The following is a 23,920-nucleotide window of genomic DNA, read 5'->3' on the forward strand; positions in this document are numbered from 1 at the left end:
TGACGATTGACGAACGTTTTTCATTTGTAATTTTACTCCTTGTCGATTATTTCATAAGAAATTAATTAACACTTCGAACTCAGTGTTATTTAAACAGCTTGCGTTACAAAAACTGGAAGACGTTAGCTGTAGACCAGTGAAAATATTATGTTCATCACTCGTTTCTTTGTAATTAATTCATGAAGAACACAGTGGGTTTCATGGTACTAGTATCACTTCCAAACTCTGGGCGATTTAAATGCCGTATTATTAATATCACAGAAAAAATTCATGTTTGTTTATTCGGATTTTGGAAGTCAGAGGTTTACAAATAGATAACTGAGATACATACTGGTGTAATTGCATTAATCGATGTCAACGTAAACATTTACCAAATAGTATTTATAAAATTCAATATGCATCAAATTGACGTGTTCTATAAACATAATCTTAAACGCGTTTCAAAGAACATATGCTCATCCGCCTCGGGATTACCTTGTTTTAAAAGTTTCTTCCCCTGTCTCAACCACAATCGTTCGATTGACGATACATTTAACGAACGAATGGCAACACATCCGCGGAGGATTATTTGAATAAGCAAACACGTCGAATGCGCAACGTTTGATGGGAGTGTCCAGATTCGGTTTATCGGGCAAATAATGTTCCTTATCGGTCGCGTACGCCGTTCGACAGCCAGTTCTGATAAGGTCAAGCCGAGGCGATCTCGAACACCTGTTCTCCTCCGCCTCGTTCACCTTAATGCACACTTCATCTATGCATCGACGGGGATAATACGCCGGGATGTGGGCACTAATGAGGTCGAAGGTCGACTCCTATCGCAATTGGAGCGAGCTGGAAACGGGGAGTCAGCTTGGAAATTCATGAGGAGCTGATCGTTCGGAACTCACGAAACAGTTATCGGCCTGTGCATCGATTGCTCTCGAAACTGCCGCCGGTTCGTTCGATGCAACAAATGAAAAGTCCTCGCGTGAACCTACGGGCCAGCTGTTGCCAACGCCAGGAACAGACGACGCACAGCATCAACTACATGTTTACCACAACTGCGAACCGTTGTGTGATTGAGGAACAGCGAACACTGCTATCGAACGTTCTCCTTTCATTTTTATCGGATTTTACTTCTTTTTGTCCTGCGTCCCGTTTAACGCTCGGCTTTGAATTCAGCGCTGAATTTCAAACAGGCTTGAACGATTCGTTTAAAAGCGCATTGTACACGATTCCGTTTCATTTTTTCGGAATCAGATTTAATACCCGTGCTGATTAAAATGCGCTGAATCTCAGCATTGTTTTAACTGTTCGTTCCATGGACAATAGATCCATATAAATGTTGACTAGATTGAATAACGAGAGTATTAAAATATTGAGAGAGAATGCAATTACTATAGAAAGAAAATGCGAAATCCATATCACTTTCTTCTGAAAAACTTCATAACCCTATATCTAATTTCTCATTCATCTTCACGTTACATAACCACAATAAGTTCTTAAATATTGTATCAAAAATATAAATAGCACAAAACATGAAGTCGCTTAATCCTTTGCACTCGTATGTCATGCTGGAGATGACAATACAAATTTGTCATAGAACGTTAGAAATTGTTTGAAAAAATAGCACACTTAATAAATAAAATTAATGTAGGAATGGAAAGGCACTGCGATACAAATAGCGATCATCCGCAATTCGAAGGGTCTGTCGATCGGTCACGACGCAGTAGATACCTACATTGTAGTGCTTAGTTCTTAAGGTACGAATGGATGACTGTTTGGGCGTGTGGCTGGTGTCATGTTGCAACAAGATAGCGCCTGTTTGGGGATAGCATGACTGCAGGCAGGGTGATCTTGAGTGGATGAAGATGTGCAAGTAAAGAATGTTTAAAACCAAGCAACTGAACCATGAGAATAACGTGATTAGGAAATTATATATGCGACCGAGTGAATGCTAGCTACAGATGCAAGGGATTGGGTGCAAGTGAGAAGGATGCATGTGGAAGAAAGAAAGAGTGATTGGGGGTGAAAGTTAAAAGTGCGTGGAAGTTGGACGGTAGGAAAGTGTGACAGGATAAGCAAAAAGAATATAAGCGAGAATAGTATAATGCAGTTTAAAGGAGTCTCCGGCGAACATACAGTAGATGAAAACTTGTTTTATTTGTTGATTATTTAGTTTAATAAACCTTTGTTAATATTAAAGCCTGCTACGATGTCCCAACCCTACATAAATATAATAAAACTTTGAATTCTACTGCTGTAAACTACTTTAATTCATGCCCTTAAAACTAAATACAAGTCTACACCCAACAACATTGACAATAAATCGAGTGCAAAGGGTTAATACTTTTCAATCCGAGTTAACAGCGTTCAAATGGGATGCAAATTACGAGAAGATAAACGAATTAGGGTGACACGGGTACGTATTAGTAGACATAATAAGGATCATCGATCACTGATGGAATAGGCCACTATAATTAAAGCCGAACTGAAACGCGCGAGTCATCCAGGAAGAGCATCGCATTACGCGGCCAACGCGCCGCCTTTGACGTGAGAGTTTCAAGATCACAGGATCGTGACCGGTTGCTCGAGCGACCCTCGCGGAAACGGATATTCGGTGTCATCGGCGGAACACACGGGGGTTGAAACGGACGTCGTCGATCGATAAGGGAAGCTTCTTCGTCGCTGCGTTCCCGTTACGCCCGGAACCGAGCCAAGAATTTTCGAGCGCGGATTCTCTCGGAGAACGCGCGACGGAAAAAGCCGCGAAGTTTGAATTGTTCGCCGCGGATTTTCTCTGCGAACCGAAGCGTAAACGACGAAACTTTCGCAATTCCCCCGTGTAGTTGCCACGAGAATCGGGGAGTAAAACTGCGCGCGACCGGTGTTGTACGTTGCATTCCAGCGCGGAGAAAAATGTAAGTGCAGCGGAAACTTTTCCGCCTCGGAGGAATCTTAATGGCTTTTCGCTAATGCGAGCTAGGAGGTATACTTGAAATGTTTTTTTAATTCGATGGTGTTAGTTTGAAAGGAAACTTTGGAATGTTCGAAGTGTAAAATTTTGTAATTTTGAAATTATGAAATGTTAAAATAATAGAGTTTTGAAATCTTAGTTTTGTAATTCCGAAATTTTAGAATTTTGGATTTTTAGTTTTGTAATTTTGTAATTTTGTAATTTTATAATTGGGCTTTGCATCGGTCCTGAGGTAAAAGAAAAATTAACGCCGCATTCTTTAACAGGTTTTCTGCCACCGAAAATTTCGGTTATACATATATTGCTTATAAAGTGTATTAATTTTTTAATTAAAATATTAAGTTATATTTAAGTTTTTGATGTTTTTAATATATCTTGATATGACTTCTTTATGTACACGCAGCATTGGACGCGATAAACTAAGAAAAGAAGAATAATTTGAGGGAGGTCAATTCAAAATTGGTAATCATTTGAAACTTTACAATATGAAAACAGATCTCTATTCATTTCCAATCTACTTACTCTAATCCACGAGGACTCATGTTCGCACGAGCACGATCGCTGCACGTATCATGCTTTAACAGATCGCGCCGCGAAGTAAACCCGATTAAAACTATAACAAACTTTGCGTAACTAGCGAACCGTCTCGAAACACGATTACCAGCGTGTTCCATATTTGTCGTTGCTTCGGTAAGGTGCGCTGCGATTTTCGGTGCGTTAAAAAAAATGCTTTTCCGATGTTTGTGCGAAGTTCCAAATGCTTTCGTTGATAACAGCCAAAATCACGCTTTAAAATTCTGTCTAAAAACTCATGAACTTTCGCCTGTATCTCAAGAACAAATGCAGTTATCAAAATAAAACAAGCAAAAAATGAAACTGTCATTTATTAATTTCGAAATCCATGTTTACTTTTTCTGCATAATCGCCGTTATGTTCAATACATTTAAGCCATCTACTTTTAATAGCGGAAATCATGGCAACCTTAATGCTATCTTCTGATTTGAAATGAATATTTTTTAGTATTCTCTTCAATTCTAACAAAAAATCGTAAGAAACCAATTCTGGACTGCAAAACACTCACAATGGTACTCCGTTAAGGTCGTCCGTACCGAACCTCGCTCTAAATCATATTGGTCGTGACTGCATCAAGCAAAGTCATTGAAATTTGGCGTGCTTATAGTACAGGACATAACTACTTATAGCTATGTAAGCTAAGTCCTTGCGCAAACCCACGCCTTACTCCGTTCTTGAGCTACAGACGAAAGTTCATTCGTTTTCATCCAACCCCCGTAGCTCAAACGTCATGTATGCGCGCAAACATCCGCGAAAGTTCGGTCGTGGCGTCCGCGGATTCTATACTGGAAGATTATAAGGCGGTCGTTTCGAAGTACCGAGGATATCCGTTGCTTCCCCGTGTTCCTCGGAACGTTGTGCAAGCAATAAAACTCGATCACTCGAAATCAGGATTACGGTTCGAACGATTTCGCGTTGGGACACGTGACGTTCCGTCGTAAAGCTGCGGCGCAACGACGCAGTACGTGTACCAGCCCCGTGTTTGAGATCGAAAGACAAACCCGTTCGCGTTTAATCGCGGCCAGTGTACCTTGCTTGAACATTCGAAAGTTTCGATTGAACTTGGGCCATGAAACAACAAGCTGCCACTATAAATACCCACAGAACTCTCTCGCGCAGTTAATTTCACGATGTCGTGGTAAACGGCACGCACGGGCCATTTGCGTGTGATTTGATTTACAAGGGTTACACGGCGGATGTCCTGACTGCGTAAACGTTTGTTCGCTTTATCGTGGACTGTTCAAGAGAAAAACTACGTCTATGAAACGCTTGATTTGTGGACGCATTTATAGTTCAGTTCTGCGGAGTTTAATTCTTAAGTTCTACAGTCGGTCTCTTAGTGAATCCTTGACGAATTATAAATTAACGCTAATGTGTAAATAGAAACATAAACTGTCTATAATTTGTCTATGATTGAACGTTATATTGTAACTAAAGGATCATGTAAACATTGTAAGAGATGCACGAAAGAAAATGTAGATAAATTAAAATGTTGAGTGGCCTGACAGACCGACTGTGGCACTTCAGGGTTAATACTAAAACTATCAAAAAGATAGATTGACTTTATCTAATTATTTTGTAAAAACTATAAGAGTGCATATTGAGATTTTGAATCGTTTGCAACTCAGTTTACGTGTTACTGAATCAATTTCTTCCGTAACTTCTTAGGGAAGCATTTATTACCTTTCTAATAATCGTGGAAAAAGAAATCAACAGTCGATCATTTTGACTCATCTGTTAGTTCTATTAAGGAGAATTTTTTTTTCAACAAAGTGCATATTAAACAATTACCCTCGAAAGGGAATATAAAATCTAATGAGATTTTTAGTTCCTTTAGTTCCACTGCTCGAAAACGTACTAATCCTACGCACATGAATATCCTTACAAAATTTCTATCAGAAAGCCACTTCACAGATAAATGAAAAATATAAAACATCGTACAGTATATTAAATTACATAAGTAGTACCATCATGACAACAAGTTTTATTGGAACCATTTGTACACTTGAGACGAAAATAACGTTGAAAACGAAAAATATATTAAGGGGGGAGTTCGTTGGCTCACTTCCGAAGCGATTCAATTTTAATTCTGTCTGACTCGCGGAAGTTCTGGCTCAATTATATTCCATTAAGAGGGACGGCAAGTTTCTTCACTGACTTTATTTAAACGTCCATTTCGGCCGAACGAGTGACACGGACGAGGAAAGGAGCCGTTGGTCCCGTAACCGAGTTTCGAAAGTTCCGTTCGACACGATTCGGTTGGTCTGAATTCCTCTACTCCCTCGTTCCCTATCATTTCCAGTTTCCAGGAGTTTCGGAGACTTTCCCTGGACATTCTGCGCGCGACGACTTCCGTTGTTACGCTTGGATATTCATCGGAACCGCGGATGTTCGGACGGAGTCAAGATGGTACGAGGTATCAACGGGATGTTTCGATTCGATTTTTCGATAAAAACTTTGTATATCCATCTTCGTTTCACGTTTTCCTTCGTTGCGCGTTTTATGGTACGGAGATAAAAATCGAACGAAGAAGATCGATGTTCTATTATAAACCCGAGTCATTGAATTTACGAGATACACTGCTTTTCAAAAATATTTCGTCGATGAGATGAATATACGGTGAATTATTTTTATAAAAATTGGTTTATAAATAATCTAAAGATCCAAGCGGAAAGAAAGTTTATTTTATTCATTAGTATTGTATTAAACTAAAGTAAGAATTATATTATTTTAGAATTACAATTATTTTATGATTAAAAAACTTTGCAATTAAATCGGTTAACTTTTCATTCTTTCATAGAAAGTTTTTTCGAACCATGGATTTATGAAATTAATGGTAACGTGACAAAGTTGCAAAGAGATGTAAATTGTCCATTTTTATAAAAAGGATAAACAGAGAATCGTTTGTTTACTTATTTAAGTTAAGATAAAAAAGGAACGATACCATCATTATGTATAAAAATATAATTTATACATGATTCTCAGTTTTCTTTTTTAATCAAACCACCATTTTCCTAACGAACTCGCTCTTATCTTGCTTCCACAGGATTATGAACGCGTTTCTCGCTGTTCCCGTTGCCTTCATTTCGAAAAACGTTTCAGAAATCTTTTTAAAGATTACAAGCGATAAACCTGGATCGCTACGATGGCGTTTAGCTTCTTATTTGGTAGAGTATCCCAACGAAGTGGCCCCAGTGACATCGTTCTACGTTGGCCATTCTTGAGTTGGAAATTCAAGCGCTACATTATTAATTTCCATAAGTATTCTTGGAAAATATCAACTTCAAATGAATTAAAGCTTCTTTAAGCTAGAATCTTCGTAGATTCTTTCATGTCGACAGTGTGTATCAGATTGAACAGAAAGTTCACGAGAATTTTTCAAAGCTGACGTTTAAATATTGAACGAATACTACGAAACGAAGAAAGTTATACTCTTTCGGTAAAATTTAACAATAATTACGTAAGTTCTGGTTTCTCGAGACTTCCTGGTGTACTATGTTAAAGTGTATGTACTTTAATATAATTACGTTAAGGGATGCATAACAACTATACACTATAATCTCAATAAAGATTCAAATTGCTTAAATTAAGAAAAGAAATACTGAACGAACAGATATCAATGCAAACATTATGCTCATACACATTCTAAAACAATTATCTTCCTGGTATTTTCCAAGAGGTCATTATAATTAATTTTTTCTCTTGATAATTGCATTTATTCCAAAAAAATACGAATATACGATAATAGCAATATTAAACATTTTCCTTCCATCAAAAGCGAAAAATTGAAACAATGAACAAAGAACATACCAAAACATAATATGAATGCTTCCTACTATCGAGAGAATGAACTTTTCGCCCAATTCAATATATCAAAAAGAAGGAACAAGTCCAAAAATAATTGGCATCGATTTCAGAGAATGAATTTCACGATAACGAGAAATATCGGTTGCAGCCGGGCTCGAATTAAATTGGATTAAATATGGGAGTGCATTAATGAATAAAAATATCAGAGTTCCACACGAGTAGCATTTAGAGAATCTGTTTTTCGCGCATGAATTCCCAAAATTGGAAATCCACAATTGCGACAATTGAGAATTTTCGATAAAGGTGCCGATATACTAGTAGGGAATTTACGATATTTGTTTTTGACAGTGGCTTGTAGAAGTGTTCACATGTCTATTTTATTTTATTTCATTCTATTATTATTATAAGTGAATTAAACTTGCTACCAGTAATCTCAGATGCGATTACGCACGTCATAACAGTCGCTGTCAACAAAAGGTGTCACAAATTATTTGCCAATGTATCTGCATATGAAACATTCACGGTAGCGATTTGACGACATATTCGCGCGCACGCGTGCATGCCGTTTTGCCATTATCGAACGTTATCAGTGCAAAGGACGGCGAGATCACACGAGATACCTGGGGAACAATTTGGTCAGAGCCAGCTTTGTTCACGATAAGCCACGGGTATTACTGTCAATCGAGGCGGACAACCCGCGCAGTCGAAGCAGCAAAGTCATCTTCGTCGATTAATCATCGTATTCGTACGCCGACGCGGCTCGCACGCACTGGTAATCTCTACGGATCAGTTAATTACGCGACTGATAGAATACTCATTCCCGATCGAAAGATCAACAGCGTAATTGACGTCGAGGACAAACACGGCGAGCGATTTCTTCGATGGCTGGTTCCGAGAAATTGTTTTGATGCGCAGAAAATTGATCCAGTGTCTTTGGATTGGATTGCTCACTGTGATTACTGGGTTCTTAGAAAGTCTTAGTGTTGTTCCTGAAGAAATTTGAAAATTAGTTTCATTCTGGGACATTAAAGTTCGTTGAACTATGTGTTGTTAATTTATAGTACCTGAAATGTAAAGATTTTCCTTTCCTGTCAGAGACTAGAGAGAAAACTTGCTATTACAGTAAAGTTCGCTATTAGAAATATGTAAATTACACATTGAAATATTTCTCTGTATTCAAAGGCTTTTAAAAAATGTAAAGTAACAAACATTTTAATCTTAAGGTGAAGGCTTGATTTCACTTCTGTATCGCAAACAATTATCAAAACAACTGAAACTACAAGTTACATGTTAGGTTGTTCCATAAGTAATTTCGAAAATGGCATTAAACAATTAATCGAAAAATAAGAATAGATTACATACAATGATAGTCAATAAATCGACAATTAAAGAAAAAACGTGAGCATTAAATTTCTACACTAAAAGTTAGTATAAAAATAGCGAAACTACTTCTGGGATCACCTAACATATTTTCAACTTCTACACTGCACAAGAATCGCGTCAAATCCATTTCACAGCCTCCTAACATTTCATGTTAGGAGCACCAAGAGCACTTTCGCTCCTCTATAATTAACCAAGAGCCAGCAACACGGTTCCCGTATTCCCATTACATTAGGAACATAGAATCGTGACCAGACTCGCTGCGTAATCTCATCGTCAGTCTCGCGTCTGTTGTCCAATTTTACGGCTAAGTAACAGCACCGATTAGAACATCCACGTCTCCATAAAAAGCAACGTCTCCTCCTGACACGTGCCGACTCACGTCATTGTTTCCCCGGCAGTTCGAACGGTCACGGTTCCCGACGGAATAAAAATTCCTATCAGAAGTTGCGCGGTTTCCAATTTCCATCGGCGACGGGCCAAAGGAGATGAAGACGGTATCAAGAGGCGTCGGTAATGAAAGACAAACCCGTCGATGCTCCAATTACGTCGGGATCATCCTATCTTATCCGTTACACCGCACGGGGAAGAAACCGTCCGGAGAAAACAGGAAGAAAAGGAAAGATGAAAAGATAGAAAGATAGAAAGATAGAAAGATAGAAAGATAGAAAGATAGAAAGATAGAAAGATAGAAAGATAGAAAGATAGAAAGATAGAAAGATAGAAAGACAGAAAGATAGGAACATGTGAAAGCAGAACCATAGAAAAATAGGAATATAGGAAAATATGAAAATAGAAAGGTAGGAAGATATAAAAATAGGAACGTAGACAAATAGGGAAATGAGAAAATAGGAAGATAGAAAAATAGAAATAGAGAATGATAGAAAAATAGAGAAATGGGAATACGAGAAGATACAGAGATAGAAACATAGAAAAATAGAAACATAAAACGATGGATAGAAACAAAAAGATTCTCGCAAAGGGATCGCGAGATTGCGAAAAAAATAGAATAGAGAAAAATCGTGTTGTTTGTGTTTGCCATGAGGGCGTCATCGGAAATAACGAGGCCGCGCTAGACTTGAAATCTGCGAACGAGCACGAACGATAAGCTTCTATCGTCGAAAAACATCTGGTACCGTTGTCGACGCGCGAAGCAAATAGTCGACTCTAAAAATACCTGGGGTTAATCACGAACCGGTCCTCGGGGCAAGGAAAACAGGTGACAGCGAGTTAGTTCGGCCACGCCCGGACACGGGAAACAGCGTGCACCGGAAAATCAGCCGACGCAAACGAAGCGCCGGTCGCGATTGTGCGCCATTGTCACGAGAGACGGCCGTTCGTTTCGCGTGTGCCGGCGGACTGATAAACTCGGGACACATCGTGACGCGTTCCAGCGGGTGGCGCTATCGCGATCCCAACACGCCGATGATTTTCTAACAACCCGTCGAATACGCCCCGCAACAATTTCCACAGAACAGACACGGAATACGGAATCGCGGACAATTGTGATCGCCGATTAAAATGCGATACGTCCGTCGGACTAGAAAATTGAAGAATCGCGTTAGTAAATAATGAATTGGACGATCCGCGCTGGAATGTATATTCGTTCGGGTATCTCGGGTAATTGGAATTTAATGGGCATGTCTTTAGACTGAAATGAAAGAAGGTTATTGAATAAGGCTGAGTAGTTTGAGAGATATATCCCTTAGAAATTATTTAATAAGCTTTCATGCATTGATTTGTTAAAGCAAACTGTGTACTTTTTTTAAATTAAGAAAACCTTGGCTTGTAGAGGGATAGTCTCAGGACTTACTTTAACTTTAAATTTATTCAGTTAGTGTAATACTTATCTGATTTTCTGCCATACAACATGATGGATGATCTCAAAATGAAATTAACGACAAATGAATCTCAATTTTCTTGAGTTCAAATTAGATATTTCTGTTATCAACTGTTACACTTTAAAGTAAGCGTGTATATAGATGAACATAAAATTCTCCTTTGTTTCTAGTAGATCATTAATGACAAAATGCTTCGTGCAGATGCAGTTATAAAATGAATCACAGGTTAGGGGATTAAATGATTTAATTACTAGTATTAAGGTATTTTCCCCCACGGTACCATGTATCATCAGCACCCACATCAAGGTGCCAGACAATTATCAAAGGAATCACAACGCGAAAGGATAATCAGCTGACAAACAGCAGCGTTGAATCCGCGAAGATCGATCGAGCATTTTATAAAACAAATAATTCCAAGGTACAAAATACATAATGAATAATTGCGAGTTACAAGGCTGTTTTTCCGTGAAATCTCGCTCGGCTGGTCGAGAATTACCGCGGATGTTCGAACGCGGAATAAGTGATGCACCCGATAATCAGGATTAAATAATGCATTAAACAAATTATCCAGGCCGTATCATCGGCAGCTGCGATCGGGTCGGACAACGTATAATCCCGCGTCGATCAAATGTTCATCGTCCGCGATTCCGCCGGCGGTATTATTTGTTTTCAGTTTAAATGCAAATGTTCCTATCGGGCTCGGTCGTCACCGCGATATTTTTCGCGGTGAATTCGTCGAGCCCCGTTGACCGATCAAACCTTATTTCAGGCAGCATCGACGAGACTGTTCCGCCTTGTAACGCGAAATCTGAAAATGAAAGGTCGAGCGGCGGAGACTGGTTTAATTTGAATCGCGCGCGAGAGACGATCGTCTGAGCGGTCACAATTAAGGAGAGACGGCGAATTAATTAAACCGAGAAAAATCGCGAGGCAAAAGGACCGAGTTAATCGCGCTGGTAACGAGAGCAAGAACGAGATTCCTAGTAAAATGAAAATAAACCTTATCGGGGATCAATATATTCGAGACGGTATCAGAATGCCTTCTACGCGCGGCTTCTCGACTCACGCTGGATCGCCGAGTACAAAGAATCCCGAAACTGTAAAGCTTCTCCGAAGTGTAATAACATTTCCTTATCCGGTTTCAAATACTTTGGATCCCGAAGGGCTGATATGTATTCTGGGAAATAGAATTTTTGCATTGAATTGTCGATGGTAAGTAGTGCGAGTCAGTGACTGCGTTCACGTGCGGAGGGTTCGGAAACTTATTCGACGGAGCTTCAAACATATTTTTATCTGAGAATGATAATGGACTCGTTTTGCATGGCGCGGGGGATTTTGTACGAGCATTCCACTTTATCGAATATGTATTAAAAATCGTTGGGGGCTCAAAATATTGCACCGAATATTTCGAATTCATATTTGTTGCTTCGTATAAGTAGTTAGGAAACTTCTGTTTCTGTTAAATTTTTGGAGTAACTGACGAAACCTTACCGATATATTTATCTTTGTATCTTTACGTTAAATAGAAATATGTATTAAACTTCTTGACTCCCAACATTAAAACATCCAACCACCAAATTTATAATTAAAATATATCATTAACACTAGATTTACATCTATTGCGTACCCTTTCATACTGTTGCCAGAAAGATGTTTACACAAATATCAAAAATTAAAGCTTCAAGAATTCAAAGGGTTTCGTGAATCCAGTTAATAGGCAACGGCAGCTGAAACAGCGCCCATCGCGTTGCACGGCATCAGCCGATTTCATCGCTCATCGATAAGCAGCATAAGTTACAAGCGCGTCGGTTGTAAACACGAGGGATTAAAATTAATCCAACTCAGCGGAAATCACGGTGCACTTCCGATTCCAGCGAACACGTCGTGGTCGGACGAGCGTGAACAACGCTTGGCTTGCGTTTAAAACCTTGCCGAATATTCATCTGCAATTTTTTCCGTTTGGATCGTTCCGATCGGTCGTGTTCCACGACCGCCGAGCGGTATTCAAATTGCATGAAATCCACGTTAAACCCTTCCTGTGGGCAAATCCAGCCCGTCGCGGCAGTCTAACGCCTCTAAGCTTGTTACTGGCGGCTTAGGCGCGCTACACTTGGACCGTTCCAGGATCTCGGCGTTAAATTTAGACCGTTCGCTCGGTTCGATTACAACGGTGCCAGGCGCTGTTGTTCGGCGCTCTGGAGCCTTGTGAATCATTCATCCCCCGTAAAACGGTGCCGTGAGAGCTGCCGAGGCCGCGCGTTCGCCTTCCAAGACCTGCTCGATCGGAAGAATTGGCAGTATCGTTCGCAGCGCCAGTTACTCTTAGACTTGATTTCTACTGAAATGGCGCAGTAGTTTTTTTATATTATTGTTTGTTTGTTGGATTATATTTTTCACTGGTTGCTGTAACCGTATTGATGAATAGCAAGTGAGCATTGAGAATAAAATGAGAAGAAGAACTGATCAAATCAGTCATCATTTTTCCTGCACCAGCTTAGCCATCGCGTGATTGCCCCAACTTTACATAAGCAGATTTTAAACAAAATAATAGTGTTTTAACAAACAGAAAGTAGAATAACTATAAAACACACTGAATAAATGACTCTCTGCTCTTATAATATGTACTTACTGGTTTCTTCTCACAGATTGCCTTGTTCCTCAATTGTTGTCAGCGGAAAGGTTTCAAATCTTTAGCAATGGCCACGAAGATTTCCCGAACATCCGTCTGCTCATTCTGTAATTTATTACATTCACTCGTTTTAAACTTTCATTCCAACTAGAAATTATTACCATCACAATATTATCAAGACTATGTTACAGCATTTTATTTAAAAGGTTTTTACTTTTACATAGTATAGTAGAGTATTTTTAGGCTAGTGATCGAGTAATAAATTTCGCGGTGTGAATTCGCGAATGGAGATTTTTATCGACGCACTAAACTGACCAGATTACACGAATCCGATGAATAAAATATTCGAGCGAGCGAGGAAGCGAGGACACTTAGAGGTATACTGAGCTCTGTGTGTTCCGGTCGTGTACCCTTCAGCGTTGCCTTTGAACAGTACCGTCTCTACATTTCAGTAAGGTAAACGTGTGTCTTTGATAAGAACCCGAACGGGATTGTTTGCTCGGAGAACGGAGGTAGATAACGGTAGTTAGCGTTACTCGAGTAATTGTTGCCGACGAAGTGCTTCGTCGTTGAGTAACTAGCTCTCCGAGCTCCCTGAGACCGGAAATTTAATATTAATATAGTTGTTTTGGAACCGGCGCCAGTACTATTTATTTAGGATTAGGCATTATTTTATCGTCTATAGGGTGCGGTATTATTTCAACTAAATTCATTTGCTTGTTGATTTAATTTCAATTAATGTTTCCGAAAATGAATTCGTATGATACCTTTTGTTAATATATTCACAATATATTCTTAAATATTCTTTAACTTTGATCACGTTATTCTTAGAATGTATCAGCATTTCAAATCAAATTTAAGTGACAAAAATACTTTGAAAAACCGACGAGTAGAAACCTGAATAAACTTAAAAGATTCTCAATTTGAAATTCAAAAAGTTCTATTGAAACTCGTAAATTAACTGTGCAAATTATTTCAGAATTAAAATTCAGATTGCTTCTTAATTCCGGTTTCGTTCAATTTCAGTCTGGGAAGCCACACCTTCCAAAGATTGATGTTAAACAGGAAGTTTCCCAATTAACACCTTGCGCACTTACGATGACACCAGCTTACATTACTAGGTATATCTAAAAAGAAACCCGAATGTATGTTATTTAACACTGGATGATCCTTAAAAAAAATGATAGCACTAGAGGGAAACTATTTACTTCATTATTCGACAAAATTATAGTATTCCAATGAAACTATTTATTTTCCGCATTATTTTAGATGTTCAATACTTTCAAAGTATCAATAATTGCGAAATAAGAAAACGGAAACACGTTATTTTGACAAGTGTGGTAATTTACTGTTAATATACTTCAAACAAATAATTCATAATAGCAATTAATAAACTTACCTAGGTATTTAGATATTTAAAAACGAGATTTCTATTTCTTGGTACACAATGTACTACCGAGCAGTCAAATTGACTTCCTCTTATTCTTCTGAAGATATTATAAGAGTATATTTATTGAAATTTTCATTGCCTTCTATTTTAGTTCGTATCTTATCAAATCCTGTTATTCAGTCATTTCTCTTGAAAACGCTTATACCTTGTCGTCTGGTTTTTAGTATTATTATTGACTTCTTTCGGAAGGCAATACGGATGCGTGACATCGTTAGACGACGACGACACAGTGCCACCAGGAAAAAGAAAGTTCCTGCCGGTGGATCGGCCGCGGGAGATGCGTCTCGTGTTTCCCAAAGTTGTCCCATTCCTCCCCAACGTGTCCCGACCGTCGGCAAATCGTCCCGTAACCGAGATTCGTCGTTCCGCCGCGCATTTACGACAGCCTTAAAGCTGTCGCGCATAAATTTCTCTGCTTCTCGGCCAGGGAAACTCGAGACCATCGCCGAGAGATTCTCAAATCGATCGTGACGTTCTCCTGGTGAAACGAAACCGCGGCACGGAAGAAATTTCGCGGCGGAATATAAATACCACAGCGACCAATTCACACCTATATCGATTCAGAAAGCAGCGCTGCGAATTGTAAGTTCGGCGGCTGATAGTTACGGTAATGTAAATAGGGGATGATACTATCGATAATTTGCGTTGAAATCGGCTATTTCAGTGTAAATATAACGAAGATCGTGAGACGCTTATCACACAATTTTTTAATATTTTTTATTATTTTGTTATAATGTGGTTAATTTAATTGTAAAAAGGAAAAAACGAAAAGGATTAGAAAATTTCATTATACATTTTAATGAAAATGTTTTTTATACCGAGGCTTTTACGTGCAACTCTTGTACAGCTTTCGTCTGAGTTTCAGAACTCTCTGCATAATAACACAAAGGCCTACAATATTAGTGGAGAGCAGTATTTTCTGGTGTATTACAGAATAGATAGAATAAGTCTCTTAATGGACGGACAAAAGGTCATTTCGTTAAGAAACGTCGACTACTAACAACCAAATATGTTGCTTATGTTAATAAATAACAATATTAAATAATCAAAATTCGTTTAAATTTACTAATATTCTCAGCCCATGTTTTGTTTTACAACAGTTTTAAATTTGAAAGTAAAACGGAGCACTGTATTTGCATCACGTGAATATACCACGATTGTTTGCCCATATGCAGTCTCATTCTACTTACATTATACAGAAGACAGACAGAACAGAATATGAACTATTATTTCCAAAAAACAGTTATAAACACATAAATAGCAGCGATATCTAAAATGAATAACCACTTGTCTGCCAAGAGTATCCATATTATTCGCAGTATCGTAGTAATTATATCTAACAAACTGTCTGAGAGAAAATGTTTCCAGACCCCACAAGAACGCAGTAACGCTAATAACAGCTTCAATGAAAAAGTCCTTTGTCTGGCCACGACCGTCCCATTCCACTTCAGCTACAGACAAAGCGAATGAAAGGCCAGAGTTTGCTTCTTATTAAGAATACACCTACATAATATAATACCCGCAACGAGCAGAAAGTCGCGCGGCCTGCCCGACCATAGCCGGACTTATTCTACTCGTCCAGTAGATAAGGTTTCTTTCATTCCGCGAGCCGTTTTATCAAGGCACTCCTGCGGATCTTTTTATGAAACCGCGTACCGGGAGATTTATAGACTCTAAAAAATATGCAGGACTGTCGGTGCCACCCCCGCGGCGTCCTGAAGCCCCTCCGTGCCGCGATATTTCGAATATTGCGTCGTCGAAAATTGCTCCGATGCCCGGCCACTCAGCTTTACGAGCGCAATCGTAAAAAGGTGGCTCGAAGGGTGCCGTTACCGGACATGGAACGGTTTCCTCCAGCCTCTGGGCAGTCTAAAAGTTTTCTACAGAACCATACTGACACCGAGGAACTTTCGGAATTCTCCTCTGAACCTTCGTTCCTCTTAGAGTGAGTTTAAGCCAGTGTTTTCCAACTTTCTTTGGATCACGCTCCTCTTCAGCCACTAAAAATCTGATGCATCTAAGACAATAGGAAACTAAGATTCACGGAAGTTTAATACTAACATACGCCATTTCAGTGTTAATATCTTTTCCTTGAAACGCTAGAGTCGCAGTAATAATAATTTATCACTGAGAAATGTGAATTTTTAGAAAAATACCGATCACTTGACGAGTGTCAATGTTTCTTTTAGCTTTTTTCTGGTAAATTCATATTCGTTTAATGGAAACGTTAATAAATATTCATGTAACATAACCCAAGCCTAGACGTATTAATGTATTATTCTTATAAATGTACTTTATTTAATTATTATTATAATTAATAGCCAGTATAAATCATTTATTTATACATTTATAAGATTCTGTATTGTAATAAAAAGCTAGTGTGCATTAATCTCGAATAAACAAGCAAATATAAAATCAAGCGAATGCCATTTTTACTAAGTATAAACGAGTGCTTAGTTACATTCCTATCTTATCATAGATAAATAAATATTAGATCGTTTGGAGTGAACGCATCATATTCTCTTTCCAGCACACTCCAACTTCATGCGAAAGATACCTCGTCTGCTCATCGCGTTACCGAAGTTTACAAGTCGGTGTTGGTTCACCGAAGATCGATGGCGACGAGTTCGACGGGTTTGAGGTCGCAGGACGCCGCGTCCCGCGACGGAATCGACCCGCATGCGACGACGATGACGCTATAACGTCACAATTCTGCGTTACACCCACAAAGTTTGTCGCGGGAAAGACGTCCCGAGGGACAAATCAATTCTAGTGGCCGCAGGGATCCCGAGAAACCAATTCCGCGAGCGACAATCTACTAGGGAAGCGCGATGCTTCTTTCCCGCCGAAATTTTGACTCCCCATCTTTTCCACGGAGTTCCGAATTAGAATCATTCCAATGAAATTTCCTTTTGGCCCACAGGGAGGTAGGGGACTGGTGAATAACTGGGACACCGGGAAACGTTGCGTCCCCGAAAATAGAATGAAAGTTCTTTGGGATTGGCGGACTTGCTTCCGGTAACTGCGAGGTGAGATTGAAAGGGGATTGAATATTCAACCGTTTCGACTTTGACGGGATTCGTTCCCTATTCTTCCTGGTTTTCGAAAGTGTCCGAGCTTTTCACTCTGCTGAGTTCTTTCGCCATTTGATTTTCTTTGCAACTGAGCTTAACCAACTAATTTTACTGTGAATAATTTCCGAGGGATACGAAGGGATATTTCACTGATTGTAAGTACCAATTTTGAAGGTGATATATTGAGAATAGGAAAATAATATTTCACTTCAATCTATGTGTCATGAGAACATTTATTTTTGTTGAATTAACCTCACTCGTTAGTATAGAGTAAGAGGTTAACCTAGGTAATCTTATTTTCAGTTTTTTAATGAGTTCAGGGCAATAAAATATGATTTCATTCATATAGTTATATTATCGTTTTAATTTTGCGATAATAATGGTACCTAACTCATCAACACGCGGCTAGGTGCATAAACGTTTCATTTCCAAGCCGTGAATAACTGGAAACTCGGAATTTCCCGAGACACGCCAGCAAATTCAAAGGGCAGGTTTTAAAACTTCTTACTCGAGGATGAAACTATTTTTACCGCGGGTCCGAGTGCGAAATCGGAAGAAAGCAGCTCGTAGTCTCGTGCCGACGTAGATCTTGCGCTTAATCGGCGCGAAGATTGGGAAACTTCAATGAATTATTGGAAGTTTTTTAATTCGCACTGGCGGAGTGCAATGAATCGCGTGAATAGAAAGTTATATTAGTGTTCGCAACACTGTTTGATCAATGCGAGCTTGAAAATTGCATCGCGATATTGTTTGCTCAGAGGCAATAGAAGCGAGCAGTTCCTTCAGAGATTACCAACGTAAATATAAAGCATTCAATCTTAGTAAAGATGTAATGATGTAAAATCACAATGGAATGTACACATTGCTCTCAAGAAATTCAATTACATTTCAAAATTATAATATACTACAAATTTTTAAATAACAATTACATTATCTTTATTACATAATTATAAAATAACAATTATATTATTTTTATTAAATGATTTTAGAATAAAGTATCCTTATATTAGAAAAATTTCATGTTCCGTAAAACGTATCGTTCAAGTAACTCTGCAGAGAATCAGTTGAAACTGGAAGCTTAAAACTAAAGCATATTTCAACCCTCGTTGAACAGCCTGAACAGTGTCCTCGCGTTAAAAATTATCGTACTTTAAAAACAATATCTATAGAAAGGAAAAACGACTGACAAGCAAAAAGAAGTCGCTGCTGATTAAAAAAGTTTAATTAAAACTAAAGTACCGTCCAGAAGTTTCCTTTGATGCTCCGTGAAGTTAGGTATCCGAAAAACGAGAGACGACCAAAAATGTATCCCGGTTTTCAGGCGATCGAGTTTGAGCTTCCGTCGTTCCATTAATCATTTACCCTGCTGCCTTTCGCGTCGATCTCGTTCGTCAAAGGGCTGGCGTCTCTGCACGCGTTAACGATCTCAGGAACTTGCTCGTTACAACGATGTAACTTCTAGCGACGATGATGGAACGTCGCCGCCTAGCTGACGTCGTCGAGTACATAATAGCGCGCGATCATCGATGAAGTACGAATGGCCAAAGTATGGAAATTTCATCGAATAACTATCAATTTCTGCCTCCCACCGTCAAAACAACGGGCGCCCGAAACGTGAATGTTTTCGGTCCTGTATTTCATATATCCATAGATCAATAAACTATATCGTTTTTATTAATATCTTTTAATGTTATATGGCAATTACGTAAGAAACATAAATTTTGCCTTTTCTGTTCTGAATTAGTGATACAGAATAAAAATACGAAAATGTGTTAGATTATAAACAACAATATTGTAAAAAGATTCTATATCGTTTTTACTATTATTTTTTATTATCATATGAAGCTTACGAGAGAAATATAAACTTTGGCATTTCCGTTCTAAATTAGCGACAGAGAATAACATACATAAATTAGATTATTTAACAATATTGTAAATTAAACTTTATAAATAGAAGGTACAATTTTTATTTTTTCCGATACTTGAACCGCTGTAACTTTGTAATAAAAAGTCATACGATATTCTGCCTAAGCTCCATATAAAACACGAAGCTTCTACTTTCACCTTCCATAAACCATTTTCTCCTACGATGATTTTACCTTGTGTAACGGATGAGAAGGTACATATACCTTTTCAGTTCCATTTTACGCTTGAGGAGAATAATAAGCTAGTATCGGTTTCCTTGTACTTTCCTCAAATTCAAAAATAATCTCGGAGACATAACAAGCGGAATTAAACAAAAGCGAACGTACGAAACATAGCAATACTAAAGAAGTGAAAACTTCATTGGATCGAAAACATCCATAAAAGAACAACAGAGTTAAACGAGCATTGATCATGGTGTAATGCAGGCTTGTGGCTGTCCGCGACCCAACAAAAATTTATAAGCTTACAAATTTGTTGACATTACAATTAAAAAATCCATTAACAATACTACAAATACTAGTTGATCACTAATGACTATACTGTTAATGTGATCACTATAACACTAGGTTTACGGAAGGCGTCAATTTGATGCGTATTGAATTTTATAAACAGTATTTGGTAAATGTTCATGTCAGCTTTGATTAATACAATTACACTAATATGTATCTTAATTCTCTATTTTTAAATCTCTAACTTCCAAAATCCGTATGAATGAACGTGAATCTTTCTAGGAGTAGTAGAATCAACCGTACAATACGTATCCGTAAACTTAGTGTTAAAATACACTCAAATAAAACAAACAAACAAAGAAATAAATAAATACTAGTTGAAAATGATATTAATTTATGTGCGGCCCATAACAACCCATCTTCTTCCAATGAAGTCCAAGGAAACTAAAAGGTTGAACACCTTCGGTCTAATGGCTTATTAGGGGAGCATTGCTGTATTTAAATGGAAACAGAGACATAAGAAGGGAGAAAAGGTTCAGGGAAAAGGGAAGAGCTAGAGAACCGTGATAGTAGGGAAGAGTAGCATCCCAGATATTTAATAAACCCGAAGAGCCGTGGGCCGAGCCGATGCCGACGGAATCGTCGTTCGCGTAATTGCTCGAGGACCCTAGATTATCCGACGTAATCCGATTGGTCGGCTGACCAGCCAAAGTATCTTGTTATTCCGCTCAGAAACATCTGAACGAAAAATGTTGCAACTCGTCCTTAGCCACTGACTGGTTGTTCCCTTTTGCTCGCAGTTTCGCAGGGGAATTAATCGAAACAACAATATTATCGCGAGGACCGTTAAATTTTATTCTTGCCCCGGTTCCATCGTATTCTTGGATCCGATTCCAGGTACGAGACTTGCGTTTTACTTCTGGAATGTTACTATCGAGAAGAAAACTTCTATAAAACTAGGGTTTCTAATAGAGAAATCGGCATAAACGTTGCAGAGAGGGAATCTATCGGGATTAAGATTCTCTGAACTCTGGAAATTCTTATTTAGGATTCCTTTTTATTCATCGTTTCGATTCAAGTTGAAACTCTCGCGTTTTGAACTTTGAACCTTGACAAAATTGTTGTGATGGGAATTTGTTTTCTTTAATTGCTCATTTTTTATTGATTTCCGTTTGTAAATTATCAAGGAAAATAATAAGCTTCTTGTTTTTTGGTATTACCTACAGTGTTAGAGTATCAGTTGGAGACACGAAGGAATAAGGAGCGCCACGTTGTTAAGTCTAACCTCAATTAAAATTCATGAACGGTTTTCTATGCAAGGCGGGACCATGCGAAGAACAGACCGTCTCTGTTCTTTCTTACACAGCAGATAGTCGATTGACAATGTCGACCAGCCGATAAAAAATGTTGCAAGCGCGACTTGGCATTTCGTGAGAAGAATGCTTTTGAAAAAATTCAATTTTCTGAGAGGATTGTTAAGAAAAACTGATTTCCTCAGGGCCGTTGACATGACGACAGCTAAAAGCTCATCGACGTTACGTTTTCATTGAAAACTTTTCAAGTATCTTGCTGCCCATTCGATTTATTACTCGCACCATTAGCGTTTGTTTCAGCAACAGTCTTTGCGTTTACAATATTTTATTATATTTAACATACCTTCTAAATAAAATATTGAAAAAATATAACTAGACCCTGTCATTGAATTTCTAAACACCATGTCATATTTTGTCTTTACATGGCAATGTATATACCCTTAATCTCATTTTCTTTATGTAAAGCACAAGATTATGATAATCATAAATATGTAACCTTGTTAGTGAATGTAGTAACACGTTCGTCACTAGCATTTACTTCGATAACAGTTCTCACACTTTCAGTGTCTTATTAAATACAGAATGTCATCTTCTAGTTTCAATACAAACAAAATTTAAGGAAAATTCTTATAATCTTCCTTCAAGTCGTTGAAAGTAATTTACTTTCGTAACGTAAAATACAAAATATTATCACAAATATGTGACGCGTAACACGTCTGCTCGTCTTCTGAGTTATCGATCTCGCGCACACAGACTTCAAATCATATCAGGTCGGTTCACGTGAATTTTTTCCCTTTAAATAGTCTGTTTTGTAAGAATCAAGAGAAAAGAGAAAAATAAGAGAAAGAAGAATCCAGCTCGACTGGAATCGTTTGGCTTACAATTACGCAGCGGCACCAAAAGCACTCGTCGTCGACATGTTTATCGTTTGAAGTGGAACACGAAAAACCGTATTCTTCGCTTTTATTCGGATGGATGATGCTATTCAGGCAGCAATTACGATTTAAATCTGGTGACGAAGGAAGCAGTGACCTACGAGTTCTTTCTTTTTTCCTGGCACACTTGTTACCATGAATATTGCAAGGTGCGAAAGGATTTTTGCATTTGCTTCACGAAGAATAACCTTTTCTAAAGAGGAAGTACAAATAGAAGCTTGAACTTCTGTATAATTTGAATGCTCGAATTTCTGTACGCTTCAAATACAATCATGAAATAATATAACGGTTCTCTTCACATTCTCTTTTAAATCATAAACTATAAACGATAATTATTTGATTCATTATAAACATTAACTTTTATAATGTAATTATAATGTCAATATTTTAAAAAAGACGTAAAAATGACGAATTTTAGCTATCTTATTTTGAAAGTATTGATATTTTCAATGTATTCAATATACGAAATTATTTTGCAAATAAATAGTTCCGCTTAAATACTCTAACAAATATCTAAAGAAATAGAAAAACAACGTATGTTACAATCTTTATAAGGATTACATATAATCTCCAACAAATACTCAATAGTTCTAGAGTTAAAAAAACACATTGCTCTCTCCATACAGAATATTCCAAAAGGAAAAACACCTGACCCCCGATTTACGCGAAAATCCGTTCCATGTGGATTCGTTTCAATAAAAATCGCGTAAATAGTCTGTCGGTATAGGAGGAAACAACATATCGGAAAAAATCAGTAGTATAAAATTTAGAAATACATATTTCTTCCGCGCAGCTTAACAAAAAATAATAATTTCAGGAAGCAAAAGTGCATTTTAGTCGATGTTACCAAATTCAGATCGCGCATAAAAACTACTGTTATAATTTATCGCGTAAAAAAGTGTCGCATAAATCGAGAGTCAGGTGTATCGATTGCCATGGGACCCCACAAAATCACTATCAAAGAATCATATTCCCCGTGATATTAACAAAAAAATAATAATGACATCTCAGGAAATAAAAGTATATTTTAGTCGGTACTACTAAATTAAGATCGCGCATTAAAAACTACTAAACAAATACTGTTATAATTTATCGTGTAAAAAAATGCCTTGTAAATTGAGGGTCAGGTGTATCGATTGCCATGGGACTCTACAAAATCACTATCAGAGAATCATATTCCCCCTTGTCGCAAAATAGATGGGTCGCCCTTCAATCTTTCACTCGTGTTTCGCTGAAAGGCGAGCAGCCAGCCCGTCTCACGACGAAATAACTCGAGGCGCGGCACAGAGACGAGATCGGAGGCACCGTGCCGGCGCGAATCCGAGGCGCGAGGAACGAATTCCCCGGGGAATACCGTGGATCGGGAGAAATCAGGTTTCCAAGGCCGGGTTGTACATCTTCATTCTGTTCCTCGATTTACTTGCAAAGCACGCGAACCACCTTCTCTCTCCCTCTCCCTTTGTTCATCTCTTTCTCCCTCCATTGTAATCGATTCATTTGTATTGGCTACAAGGCGACCAATTCGCTTCAGGTTCCCACTGCTTCCGTTTTAATCGGTGACCCGCTGGACCAGTCTAACGGAGACAG

At 38.3% G+C, this 23,920-nt stretch overlaps 1 protein-coding gene and 1 long non-coding RNA gene across 6 annotated transcripts in view; one reads left to right on the plus strand and one right to left on the minus strand.

Annotated features, from left to right (window-relative positions):
• LOC143175089 (uncharacterized) overlaps positions 1-23,920 on the minus strand; it is a 199,028-nt gene that overhangs the window by 86,529 nt on the left and 88,579 nt on the right. The window contains exon 2 of the long non-coding RNA XR_012999725.1: positions 13,187-13,291. This is a non-coding gene — a long non-coding RNA (uncharacterized LOC143175089). The remainder of the gene's footprint in view (positions 1-13,186; positions 13,292-23,920) is intronic.
• The window catches only part of LOC116435196 (somatostatin receptor type 2), a 127,809-nt gene that overhangs the window by 68,311 nt on the left and 35,578 nt on the right, over positions 1-23,920 (plus strand). The window contains exon 2 of one of the 5 annotated variants that reach the window (XM_031994517.2): positions 14,213-14,307. The exons of 3 other annotated variants lie outside the window; for them this stretch is intronic. The gene's annotated coding sequence lies outside the window, so the exon portion shown is untranslated. Of the gene's footprint in view, positions 1-14,212; positions 14,308-17,166; positions 17,666-23,920 lie in introns of all 5 variants that reach the window. One more of the 5 variants, XM_031994515.2, reaches the window with a different exon arrangement.

Source organism: Nomia melanderi, chromosome 11 (genome assembly GCF_051020985.1).
Source record: "Nomia melanderi isolate GNS246 chromosome 11, iyNomMela1, whole genome shotgun sequence".
NCBI classification, from domain to species: domain Eukaryota; kingdom Metazoa; phylum Arthropoda; class Insecta; order Hymenoptera; family Halictidae; genus Nomia; species Nomia melanderi.